The 11576-nt window shown below is 41.5% G+C and overlaps 1 long non-coding RNA gene across 1 annotated transcript; it reads left to right on the forward strand.

The window, feature by feature from the left end:
- The first annotated feature begins 407 nt into the window (after positions 1-407).
- LOC134479601 (uncharacterized) lies at positions 408-2750 on the forward strand. The gene is made up of 2 exons (XR_010053141.1): positions 408-568; positions 2318-2750. It is a non-coding gene; the product is annotated as an uncharacterized LOC134479601 (long non-coding RNA).
- Positions 2751-11576: the final 8826 nt, after the last annotated feature.

Here is an 11576-nt window from a genome sequence, read left to right on the forward strand (position 1 = left end):
CACCTACTCAAACGAGGCCACACCTTCTAATAGTGCCACTCTCTGGGACAAGCATACACAAACCATCACAGTAACCAAAGATACAGAATCAGAGATGAACTTCAATGTCTCTGTCCTGAGCTCAGCGATCTGTCCCTTGGTTTAAGGCTCTGTCTCCTGGAGGCTCTGACTTCTTGGTCACCAACTCCTTTCTTAGGTTTAGGTACTGCTCACATGACCAAGAGTGACAATGACTATTTCCTCCATCGTGTATTTTTGTTTAACTGCCATCTAGAAGGCATAAAATCGACCTTCAGTCTGTTTTTCTTGTCTTCTGCTTCTGTACCTCATTGCATTTCTCACATAGGATAAAAAAATCTGTAATAGTCTTCCCACTAAACTGCAATTTGTGGGAGGCCAGTGATAGACCTTGCTCTTGTGTATTTAACTTTCAGCAATGTAATCTTCAGCAATGTTCTGTTTATAGACAACATCGTATACTCCAAGACTACATCAGGGATGAGATAGAGACTTGCTCTCTGTTTACAGAATTACTAGCATGCTTGGAAGACAGATGCAAATCATTCCTGTGAGTGATATTCAAATACTGCCAAATGTTTACTATCACACCAAGCTTTATTTCAAATGATTGGAACACAATAGTGGAGCTTCTTTCCTTTAAGTATGCCTCTCAGTGGATTGTGGTTAGCATGTAATAGAGAGGGACTATTATGTCAGGGACTCAGAATTATCTGGATGGTGCACTGAGAAAGCTATTTCAAACTCAAAAGACAAAATATTCAGCCTGGGATCAGCAGTGTGTGAATATGAATGTTGTGTATGTGTATAGCTATAGTAATTATACATCTTCATCCAGCTAAAAAGCTACATCCAGAAACAATTGTGGGAGACAGCTTGCTGGAAGTTCTGTGTGCTGGAGGCCCTACCTTGGTTGGCTCAGACAGCAATAGGATATGGGGAGAGCTGGGTGGCTGATTGGCTGCAGAATAACTGGGACTGAAGACAGGCTTTCTCCCAGCGGGTTCTGGGGACAGAGAGCTGTGTCACAGGGTCAGATCTGGGTGCAGGCAGATACTGCACTATTTTAGACTGCTCCTCAGTTCCTGTGTCCAGAGTTCTCCAGGCAGGTGGCTCTTGGGCCAGGAATGTAAGTAGATGTGGTGTTCTCACCTGTGCTCTCAGGATTGTCAGCACTTCTGAGAGTTCATTTTTCTCCTGACAGGATCTGGGTACAGGGAACTATGGTTCTGCTCTAGGCTCAGGCTGAAATTGCAGGTATCCTGTCCCAGATTGCTCCTTGGTTCCTTTGTCCTGAGGGTTCCAGACTGGTCCCTCAGAGCAGAAGTGTGGTTTTACCTCTGCTCTCAGGTGTGTCAGTGCTCCTGGAGACAGGCTTTCAGCTTTGCTGACAGGTGGAAACCTCCTAAATCCCCCTTTTTTGTAACTAAAATTTTCTGTCTTCAAGCCAAGGAATCATGGTACATGCAGCACCCAAGAAGCTGATGTCAGAGGACTGTGAGCTCATGTGCAGCCTAGGGTAGGAAGAGAGACCACATATCACAAAAAGAAAATCAAATGTGAAATAAGCCAAAAATCACAAATATATTCTCTCACATGTGGAATATAGATGTGTTAAGATGTGTGTGTGTGTGTGTGTGTGTGTGTGTGTGTGTGTGTGTGTGTGTGTGTGTTTAGGGTATAAAAATAGAAAGAGGATCATGAGAGGGGAGGAAGAGATTTAGAGATTTTAAGGTAGAGAGAAACAATAATGAAACACATGGCATGAAGGCATAAAATGGGACGGTTTAGAAGGAAGAGGATCAGTAGGAAGGAAGTAGAGGGAAGGGCAAAATGGCTGAATAAGAAGAAAATGTCATGACACGTATGTATGAAACAACCATAATAAAACCTACAGGCCTGTGTGCTAACTTTAAGAATCAAGCTAAAATTGAGTTCTCAATTAGAGCATGATGGTGAATTTTTAATGCCATCAGTTCAGTAACTGAGGCAGGAGGGCTGCCATGAATTTGAGGTCAGTCAGTGCTGGGTAATGAGAACTGGTCTCAAGCCCACCCACTGACAGCCTAGCTAAAGCTTCGTGATCTAAAGCTGAGAAAGGAAATTGGATGATTTAACAAATTTCTCAAACCAGAGAGCTAGACTTTTTTTAAAAGTTCTCTTTCATAGATCAAATTGGTCTGCATGCTGAAGTAGGTTCTAGATACCATTTTCTCTTTTATCTGAGCCTCTGGTAGATAGTGTGATTCATATTTCATCAGGCATATGATACTCTCTCCTTATCTATTTTGACACCCAGGAACACAGCGAAAGAAGAAACAGCAAGACTTCTGCAAAAAGACTAAAAGACTGGAGGGACACAGGAACAAAATTACGTGTCGAAATACCCATCAATCAGAAGAAATAAGCAGAAATGAATGAATTTTGGCTATTATCTTTGGGAAAAACAGATGGCATGTTTCAACTAGAGATAAACCACTCCTGGGGAACATTGATCAAGTGAGAGCTGGACAAAGATGAGATGGCTTTCATCTAGAATGGGTTTAAGAACAGAGTCAGGAAAATAATAGGTATTGGAAATCAAGGAATGAAGACATTGATTGATGATGGGAAAGAGTGTGACTTACCCAAGTTGGGTAGTTGGCCATCTATAGATTTCCTGTGAGGCGCCTTGAGTCTTCAGGAAATTATTTGGTAATTAGATGGCAGACTAAAATAGAACCACTGAATAGGCTGACATGTTCACATCTTCATTAAACAACAACAGCAACAATAAAAATTCCCTATTTTCTGGTCACAAGGTAGAATACAGACATGAAAGTATAGAGAAAAAAATGGCCTAATTATATCACCAGAGATAGACTTCAGTAGTTTTATCCATGTATATACAAGCATACTCAACCTTTGCCCACTTAGGAAATTATCTGAAGTATTCCATGTTATAACTAGCCTTTCTCATTGAAAAATAGTGATGATAATCTGTAACTTTGTATCCAGTAACTAAATAACATTCAAATATGCAGATTCAAAATAATTTACTTACTCTTCTATAAATTAGAAATTTGCCTTTTTGTCTTTGAAAATCTTTATAAACAATGTTACAATGAATCCTTTGCCAATAGGACCAGATACCTAACCAGGATGATTGTCTTAAGATAAATGCCTAGAGTAAACAGCATGCATGCTTTTAAGGAATTTGAATAGGATTCAAGCTCCCATTATAAAGGTCATGTCAATTTATATTCCTAGATCATGCTGACTGCATAGAAGCCTTCCCAGTGTGTCAAGAAAGAGTACTTTTAAAGATATTAATTCAGGGGAAGCCGGGCCATGCTAATCAGGCACATTTGAGGATGGCAAATTTTTGCATTCAAGTTTCTGTAACTTAGCTTTCCCCCACACTATTCTCTCCTCCCCCTCTGTTTTCTCTTTAGCATTATTTGGGTGCCCATCCTACGTGGAATTCCAGCTAGTTTTTTGAGGTAAGAAATGACTTTTAATTCATATTTTTCTTTACCCACTAAAAACTAGCAAAGATTTGAGTGTGTGTGTTAGATAAGCTAAATATTTGTTAAAATAAATTAAATAAATTCAAGTGTTAATTTGGAACCAAAGTAACACAAGAGATAGAAAGTGATTCAATACACAAAAAAAGCATCCTAAAAATTATAACAAGAGGAGAAGCCAAAAAGTAACTTGGGAAGAATCCCGGCCTGGAACTGAGGAGATAGTGTTTAAGAATGTGAGCTCTTCTCATAGATGACAGGAGTGTGGTTCCAGCACTCACACTAGGTTAAACTACAGCCTCAGAGGCTCTGAAATCCTCTTTGGTCTCAGTGATCACTTACTTTAATGTGCAAATACTACTTACCAACACACCTATAAAAATTTTAAAATAAAATAATCTAAAAACAAACAACAGGGGGAAAAAACCCTCTGTCCTTATCTGTCCTTTGGTTTCTAACACAGTCCTTATTGGTGTTGCCCCTGTTACTAATAGGCTTTTTTGATCCCTTGGTGACAACCCAGATTAGACCAGATTAAAAGTAGTTAAAGGCATGTTTTTAGGGAGCATCTCAGGTGGGTTCACAGACCTCACAGGTGGAGGTCAGTGGAGTCATACATCCAGGCTAAAACAAGGGCATTTTATGGGTCTTGGGCTGGGGTGATGCCATGCAAGCTAAGAGCTGAGATTGTGTCCAACATGGTCAAAAACTGAGCCCCTGGGTGGGCATTCATGGGTGGGTGACCAGAAATGGGGATGCAAAGAGTGATGACATGTTAGCCTGAGTTTTCTTCAAGCAGGCAGGGAAGGGGTTAGGGGAAGGAGGGCGGATGAAATTTCCCAGTTTGTGCAGAGATAAGAATTTCCAGCCTAATAGTTATACGGTCAACATATTCAGTGGGCCTTGCTTTCTTCTTTTCCCTCCCTTCTTCTTTCCAGTCTTTCTTTCTGGTTTAAATTAGGAAGCCTATTGAACACTGAGCACATCAGTAAAATAACCCAGGTGCAACAGTCAAGAGCTCATGACAAATCAGGTCCCAAACCTACAGAAATCAATCATGCCCACTCTGTGCTTTGTTGGAAGTTATAGCCCCATGTAGAAGACACACCATAGACAAATAATTCTACCGCCACATGGCCCATGCTGTGCATTCCACAGTCTTAGGCAAGTAGATGAGCACTAGGTTTTGAGTGTGTGTGTGTGTGTGTGTGTGTGTGTGTGTGTGTGTGTGTGTGTGTTGGAGATCAGACAGGTTTTAATCTATGGTTCTTTCTAGTACCACAAGACCTATATGACCCTGAGTCACATTGTATTTCTGTATATCAAATTAATGTACAGGAAAAAGTGAGCTTCAGTACACAAAGGGCTCTCTTCATATTTTAAAGAACACCAGTTGCTACTAGCAAGGAGAAGGTTCATAGAAAATAAATGGGTAGAAAGAAGGTGTAATATAACTGGACAAAAAAAGGAGAGAAAAGAAATTTCATAGTTGTGGAACAGCACACACAACCTGGAAATAGGACAGATCCTTGTCTTATTTGGAAAATTTAGAGGGGATTGCATTGTGGTGCCAAGGAATTGTGGAAGAAGCAGGGAAGAAAAGCAAGAAGTGGGCAATTTACAAGTCCTAAAGTCCTAAAGGCGAACATGCTGTTATCTATTACTGTTGTTCAGATTATAATTATCAGCTTCCCCACACATTCCCCACAGTTCATATGCTCAGTGGCCATAAGCACTGCATACTGTACAGACAGAAATCATTCCTATCAACATAAAGAATTCTATTAGGCAATATAGCCCAAGAACCTGTGTGTCATATATGTATACATATATATATATATATATATATGTATATACACACATACACACACACACACACACACACACACACACACACACACACACATATATATATATGCTCATTTTCACACTGGGAGCTAGTGTTGTGATAAAACTTTTTCTGTAGAGATGTAACACAAATCTACTCACTCCCAAGATAGGAAGTCTCTGACCTACCAAAGAACAAATACTACTAAAATCCAACTTGGTGAACAAATGTGTATTTGGAGTTACCTACAGAAGTATGGGAAAGGGGTAACTTACAGGAGAAGAAATAACTCAAAGGCAGTTGCATCTAAATATGGATGACATCTTATAAACCTGGTGTCCTGGAGCATACTCTGAAGGGCCTGCTTAACATTACAAATGCCACTTTACTTTTTGACTCCATTTTATGTTTAACTTGCCCTTAGTTTGAATTCAGTTACTAACTTGTTCCAGGAACCAAGATACCCCTAACAACAATCACAACTCCCCGGAAAGGGAGCCACTCCTTGTAACAGCCAATCAGCTCTTAAAGGGAAAGCACCTATGTCTTAAAATAGAATGCTTAAACTGGCCACTATTTTTCATACATTACTAGCCAATAGAAATGTACCAAGCTGCAGTTTTCAAATGTCAACCAATCATGTAACTGCAACGTTAGAAAGCTCCTTACCCTGCTGTCACTGTAATATAAAGGTAAGGCTTCACCAGCTTGGAGCCTTCCACACCTATCCACTTTGTTACAGAGGTGGGATGGTCTGAGCTCAAGCTTGAATAAAGACTCTTTGCTTTTGCATGGGAGTTGGATTCCTAGTAGTCTGTGGTGGTCTATGGGGGATCTTACAATACGGGCATAACATTTGGGGGCTTGTCCAGGATCCTCCAGACAAGGTCCCCAGACTTGTGGAGTCAAAGATCTCCATAAATGGGCCTTGGTTGATGTCTGTCTGACATCAGACAGAAAATATTCAGCCATTTTCTTTTTAGTAACTTTGTATACTGGTAATTTAGTAACTGCCACACAGGATCCCAACAGACATATTGGACCTCCCCTCCCAAGGCAGCCAGGCCCAGGGAACCTCCCTGACTAATTAATAGGGAACCAAATCCTCTTGGTTTCTTAGGAGAGACATTCCAGGTCATGCCCACCCCACTGACACTCAGCTGTTGTCTCACTTTGGCTTTTGGTTTCTCACACAAAAAAGGCATTAATGTGTCTGTGTTTCTCTCATCTTTACTGTGTTTCATCTTTTTTGAATTTAAGATAATAGAATAGACTCAGACAATCTTCTTAATTCTTTTTTCAGACACATTTAAGGACTTTAGGACTAGAACTAGAGACTTAGGACTGGAAGTTAGGAAGGATAGATTAACTACTTTTTGCAGGTCAGAGTGGTCAACTTTCCATGTTGGATGGCCACCTGAGGGGATCTAGGACCCCCTCATAGTATGGAGAGTCAAGAATGTCATCTATAGTTGGCCTGGTCACCCAGACCAGGTCTCTTATATCTCCACTTGGAACAACCTCATGGACAACTCATCAGACTGGCTGAAGCTGCTACTCCCTCTGAGACACATCCTCTCAGTGAAAGAAGACAAGACAGAGAAACTTAAACCCCTTTACCCTGTTTTGTAGGATAATGAGGATGCACATTTCATTCTCCCCCCTACCAGTGCAAGCTGCTGGCATCTGTTGCCCAACAACCTGTGCTGGAAGGAGTTGAAGCAGGACAGCACCAGCAGGTGGAGGAGGAGTGGCTGCACTCATAATTAGCCCTCCACATACCATAGGAAGGGTTCCTAGGGAACAGGCCAGGCATGAGACACAGTGTCCCCCTCCCTTAGTGCCATGGGCCCTCAGATGACCAGAGGAACCAATGCATGCAATACAGGCCTTTCTCTACTAGTGATTTGTATAATTGGAAGATTCAAAACTCCAAATTTTTGGAGAGGCAAGGGGCTCTTGTAGATCTCCTGGATTCAGTAATCTTTATCTACCACATACTTGTGATCATTGTCAGCCACTGCTACAGAGTCTCTGCACCATAGAAGAGAGGGGAAGAATCACAAATGAGGCTCCAGAATTAGTCTGTATGAGAACAGGGCTCCTACTCCTAACCAGTTGATTACTAACACCTCTTTTCCTTTGGCCAGGTACAACTGGGACTTCAACATGGCTATAGGTAATGAGAGGCTCAAGATCTACTGCTAGACTTTAATGGAGGGCCTCCAGGTGGTCACTTTCTCTCCCAATGATTTGGCTAGAATAGGTAATGTTAGACAAGAAGATAGGAAGTCTTCTGCAGATTTTCTAGAGAGAATTGTGACAGCATTCTGGACCTATATTCTGATGGACCTGGAATCACCAGGGAACAAGTCGGCAGTGATGATAACTTTTGTCAATCAAGCAACACCAGACATAAAGCATATGTTGCAAAGAGTAGATAAGATGCAGGAAAAGTTCATACAGGAGATATTGGTGGTTGCAGAGAAAGTATATAATAACCGAGCATCCCCTGAGGGGCAAAGAGGCCTGCTCCAATGCCCAACACATTCGGAATTTGGCCAAAATTTTGCTGGCAGCCAGAGAAACAACAACTTCGACATCCAGTGGGTGACAAAGGTAAGAGACCATTGACAAGGTATAAACGCTGACTCCAAAAGAACCAATGAGTGTATTGTAAGAAATAGGGCAGTAGATCAAAGATTGCCCTAAGCAACCTCCTGAAAAACCAGAAGATGGTCAAACAAAAGTGTTGGAAAAAGAATTGAGAAATTAGGGAAGACAGGGTTCAGATCCCCTCCCCAAACCTAGAGTAATCATTAGTGTGTGTGTGTGTGTGTGTGTGTGTGTGTGTGTGTGTGTGTGTGTATGTCGGGGACCTATTGAATTTTTAGTGGATACAGGAATCCAACATTCAGTCATCACAGAGGCTCACAAGAAATTGTCAAACAAAAATTCCTGGGAACAGGAACAACAAGCATAAATCAATATATATGGACTACTTGAAGATCAGTGGACCTTGGAACAGGCCAAGTATTCCATTCCTTTCTACTCATGCCCGAATACCCCAACACCCTATTAGGAAAGGACTTGTTCCCCAAAATTGGGGCCCAGATTACTTTCGACACCAAAGAATCTCCATCATAACTCAGAATGGGTGGCCAATATAGTTCCTCTCTTTATCTTTAAAAGATGAATATAGATTACATCAAAAAGTAAAAATCCCTAAGGAATTCTCCATATGGCTATCAGGATTCCCCTCAGCATTGACAGAGACTGAGCCAATGCTCCTAAAGGCTCATTGAGCCTCTATTTGAATAGAATTAAAACCAGTGGCCACCTGAGCTGGGGTAGACCATATCTAATGCCACAGGAGGCTAAGAAGGGGATCACTTGCATATTAGAAGATTTGGAGATTCTTATACCTTGCCAGTCCCCATGGAGCACCCCAGTCCTGATAGTTAAAAAGCCTAACTCCAATGGCTATTGGCCTGTGTAGAACCTTTGAGAAGTCAATAAGCTAGTCATGGACATTCACCCCATGGTGCCTAACCCATATATCTTATTGAGTTCTCTGGGACTGTCCAAAGTTTGGTATACTGTATTAGATCTAAAAGAGGCTTTCTGCAGTCTACTCCTAGCACCTAAGAGCCAGCTGCCGTTGAATGGCATGATTCTGATGAAGGATTCAATGGGCAACTTACCTGGACCCAGATACCCCACCATTTTCAATGAGGCCCTAAATAAGGGCCTGGGTGAGTATCTTTGAGAATAGCCCAGATCACCCTACAACAATATGTAGATGACCTCTTGGTGGCATCAGAGATGCTGGAAGAATGCCAGCAAAGAACAGAAGATATACTGGTAGCTCTAGGTGACCAGGGGTATGGTGCATCAGCCAAAAAGTCCCATCTATGTCAACAGAAAGTAACGTTCTTGGGCTACATTTTGAAACAGAGCCAGTGCTGGCTGTCAAAGACCCAAAAAAAAGACTATCCTGAAAATCTGACCTCAAGACTGGAGGTCCAGGAGTACCTCAGTTCAGCAGGGTTCTACTGATATGGATTCTCAATTTTTCATTTGGGAACTTTGGCCCAAAGAGCATGAATAATTGCCCTGACAAAGCCCTTCAACTTTGGCAAAGACAAGTGAGTTAATGTTTATGCTGATAGCAGGTATGCTTTTGACATTGCTCATGTTCATGGGCTATTTATTAAGAAAGGGGACTGCCTATGGCAGAGGGAAAGACTATCAAAGCCAAGCAAGAAATTTTAGACTTATTGTAAGCTCTCTGGCTTCCCAAGAAGTTAGCAATTGTTCATTGCCCAAGCCACAATAGGCAACTACCATTGAGGCCAAAGGCAATCAAAAGACAGATGATCCCATGCCAATCTTGGCCTTTGGCTGCTAGATCTTGGACCATCCACTTTGCCAGATAGACGTAAATATTCTAAGGAAGACATTGCTTACATCAGAAATAATATCTCACAAGCCTAGAGATTGGTGGCTCACTGCAGATGATAAATTAATCTTGCCTGAGGATCTCATTAGGAAATTGCTCCAATGTATCCACCAGCCTACCAACCTGGGTATCAGGAAAATGGAGGACCTCATTCAGCGTGCAGACTTGGAGATTATTCATTTAAAATCTTTTTTTTTTTGGTTTCAGACCTTCAGTTTTAAGGTATAGATTTATTACATACCTGACAAGATTCCAGATGATATCCTTTCTGCATACCAAAATAGCTTGCATCCCTCAGAGTAGTCCATATGCAAATATGAATGATTTTATGAAAGAAAACAAACCCAAGGCATTCTATGCCCTCACTGCCTGGGGTTGCATCTAGCTTTCTTATTCACTGTCATAAAAGTCATCATAAAGAGGGATATTCTCTGTCTTGGTCCTCACCAGTGCTTGTGGTCTCCTCTGACTTTCCACAAGATCAGAGTCAGAGCTATGAAACAAATTGCCTCCCAATCCCTCACCTGTAAACTCACCAAAGTATACCACAAACACAAAGACAGAGGCTCTCAACAGAGAAGTCTCAGATCTGGTGCCCATTGGGAAATGGACTTCACCTAAAGTAAAGCCAGGCAAATATCAATACAGGTATTTATTAGTATTTGTATATACTTTTTTCAGTATTGACTGAGGCCTTTCCTACCAAACATGATAATAGACCTGCTTTTTCCACTCAGGGAATGTCCAAGGGCTTGGGGCTGATTGGAAATTACATTGTGCTCATTTGGCCCCAAAATTCAGGAAAGGCAGAAAGAATAAATAGAATTCTAAAAAAGACCTCTACCAAATTAACCATGGAGACTAGAGGGGATTGGGTGGCTCTCCTCCCCTTCACCCTATATAGGGTCTGGAACACTATATTAGATTAACCCCCTTTGAGAATATGTGCAGGAGACCTCCACCCATACTTCCTAACTTAAAAGGTGAAATGCTTACTGAATTTGCTGATAAACATGCTCTTGATTCTCTTGAGACTTTTGCCCACACTCAAAAGAAGCTTTGGCCCCAGCTAAAGGCAGTCTACAAGGCTGCTCCTCTACCTATACTGCACAGCTACTGGCCTGGTACTTGGTGTTCATTAAAAGGCATAAGAAGCAATCCCTGGGACTGGAGAGATAGCTCAGTGGTTAAGAGCACTGATTGTTCTTCCAGAGGTCCTGAGTTCAACCATCTATAATGGACTCTAATGCCCTCTTCTGGTGTACAGTGTACTCATATAAATAAAAAAAATAAATCTTTTAAAAAAAGCAATCCCTGAATCTTCTGCTGGAAAAGACCACATAGTTGTGCTGACCACTGCCACTTCTTTCAAATCAATGTGACTGATACATGAATTCATCAACCCATACTCACCTAGTCAACCATCATTCAGATCCAGAGGACATTGCACCCAAATGGTGGACCCTCGAAGACAAATACAATCCCTTAAAACTTAAGTGGTAACACTTATAATTCTTATAAACTAACTTCTAATTACTGGCGCTTTCTTCAAAAATAACCCCACACCAGCCTTACAACCTGACTTGGGTTCCTAACCATGCTTCCACAGGAGATATACTCCAGCACCAGCACAAATTACTCCTGTAGACATATGGTTCCCCAATTAATTTTTGACTTGCAGAACCTGTTGTCAATCCCTGGGGCTGGCAAACTTATAAGGCAACACCACTTTTATGTCTGCCTGGGGCACAGAAATGCAGTT

The sequence above is a fragment of the Rattus norvegicus genome, chromosome 7 (genome assembly GCF_036323735.1).
Source record: "Rattus norvegicus strain BN/NHsdMcwi chromosome 7, GRCr8, whole genome shotgun sequence".
NCBI classification, from domain to species: Eukaryota; Metazoa; Chordata; class Mammalia; order Rodentia; family Muridae; genus Rattus; species Rattus norvegicus.